Source organism: Eucyclogobius newberryi, unplaced genomic scaffold, assembly GCF_026437365.1.
Source record: "Eucyclogobius newberryi isolate DKJ021-1_F unplaced genomic scaffold, fEucNew1.0.hap1 SCAF_4, whole genome shotgun sequence".
In the NCBI taxonomy this organism is placed as follows: Eukaryota; Metazoa; Chordata; class Actinopteri; order Gobiiformes; family Gobiidae; genus Eucyclogobius; species Eucyclogobius newberryi.
Genome location: NW_027316056.1, coordinates 215001 through 217500, shown reverse-complemented (window position 1 = coordinate 217500; position 2500 = coordinate 215001).

Sequence of the window (2500 nt, the reverse complement as noted above, 5' to 3'; positions counted from 1 at the left end):
CCTTAAGAGATTTACCCACGTCACATCTTCTGCATGAATAAACTTGGAGTGGGTCAGAAAACTCCAGGAGTTTAGTCCGCAGGGGTCAGAGGTCACACTATCACATCTCTAACACTGCAGCACTGAACTGTACTATTGTGTTCAGTTTATGTTCTGCAGAGAAATAAAACATTTACTCATATTATTAATGATATGATATCTCAATCATTTAAAGAATATTGTTGTATTGCTATATTGGAAAGAAAACACAAAAAAACATGTACTTTTAAGAATATTTATTGACAGGGAAAATACCAGAAATATTAAGTTTCATTTATTTAAACTTCAGACAGCATTCATTACTTTACAGTAGTATTTACAATAAATATACAGATATATACAGTCCAGGGAAGTATGTGTGGATGTGTGACTGTAAGGGCCTGCTTCAGCTCCAGTTTGCAGAACCTGCACGTTCTCCATGGGGCAGGTGACTCCTCTCTCTTCCTCTTCTGTTGCTTCCTTTCCTCCACTCTCTGTCTTGTGGCCTCCAGCTCCCTCTGGAAGAACTCTGTGTCCACAAAGTGCTTAAAGGTGGTGTTTCTTCAGGGCTGCTGCTGCTGCTCAGGGCGTCCTGAGAAAGAGACGGTGATGGTCAGAGCTGTAGGAGGCGTGGCAGGTGTCGTGGTGACGACAGGCAGAGTTGTGGTGGTGCTGCCAGAGTGTCTGTGTTTGCTCCAGCTTTTTCGGCTGATGTTGAGTGAAGATGATGCATTTAATAATTTGATGTGATGATGATGTAATGATAAATATGTAGTTTTGTGGTCGGGTGTAGCGTGCTGTTGGCTGATTGGCTCAGGGACAGTGGAGGGGGAGGCGGCCTGTTGTGACGACTGCGGCTGAAGCTTCACTGGAGGAGGAACTACAGAACAAAACAGATGAATGTTTTAGTGATAAGCAACACGTGAAATACAAGACATGACACACATTTAGAACCACTGCACTGGCTGTGAAACTACAGTCAGCATGAAGCATTCATCTGTTCACTCTGTGATGGTTTGACTGAGACAGACACACATGGAGCATGAAGCATTCATCTGTTCACTCTGTGATGGTTTGACTGAGACAGACACACATGGAGCATGAAGCGTTCATCTGTTCACTCTGTGATCGTTTGACTGAGACAGACACAGACACACATGGAGCTCACTCACTTTGGGTTCTCTCTTCTCCAGGAGCATCAGATGCAGAATGTGTGGGACGAGCTGCATCTGAAACAACTAAAACACCACAATATAGGTTTATGTTTGTTTAGATTATTCTATTAAAATGTCAGACCTGGAGCTGAAGTACTTCCAGACTCGGCCAGAACAAACCTCAGCTCCTGTGGAAGTGGCACTGGAGGCTTAAGGGGCAGCACATCTGCAGCAGCTGAAGAGAGGAAAGAAATGTATGATACGTTTGATCAACTTTGATCTTACAGTGAATAAGCAACAAGTAAAAGCTCTTACATCCTGTGGTTCCTCCAGAACAGCTGCTGTAAGAGAAGAAGAAGAATAATGAGTCATATTTAGCCGTTAGTAACAACGCACACTTACATTTGACCTGTTGTTTATATCATAAGTAAGTTTATATGGCTGTTTTATTTAGCAATGTTAGTGTGAATGAGCAGAAGAAGCTCTCACTCATTCATATTGAACACCAGATAATATGACTTACTCTCATCACAGATGCATGAATTCAGAGCAGGACCTGAACAGGGTCAGGAACAACTGAACTCATGCACAGGACAGAACGTGTCCCAAAGTGTCTTTCATGGCAGGACATCTGTGTGTGAACTTCTGTAAACCTGAGGATGATGGAGCTCAGCAGCGACTGGTGCAGACACGGCTGGAATAAAAGACAAACCTTTTTAACACATGGTACATCCAAAATGGAGCTAAAGCGTTACAGACACATTACACACATCCACGTGTTTGGACGGAGATGCTGAACATTGTCCTCTCCAGCGCGTCCTCTTCAGCCACTGCTAAAGGAAAAGACATGAAATGAAACAGAAGTGACTGCTCCTCTACACGGTGTGACTCTGTGTGACTCCACACAAACCAAGAACACATGATTTATGTAGTTATACTCACCCAAGGGCTCACGAGGAGAGCTGGTGGGGACACGAGTGGGTGGGACAGAGGACGGGACAGAGGAGGACAGGACAGAGGAGGACAGGACAGAGGAAGACAGGACAGAGGAGGACAGGACAGAGGAGGACGGGACAGAGGAGGACGGGACAGAGGAGGACGGGACAGAGGAGGACAGGATAGTGGAGGACAGGACAGAGGAGGACAGGACAGAGGAGGACGGGACAGAGGAGGACGGGACAGAGGAGGACAGGGTAGAGGAGGACAGGACAGAGGAGGACAGGATAGTGGAGGACAGGGCAGAGGAGGACAGGGCAGAGGAGGACAGGACAGAGGAGTACGGGGCAGAGGAGGACAGGGGAGAGGAGGACAGGACAGAGGAAAGGACA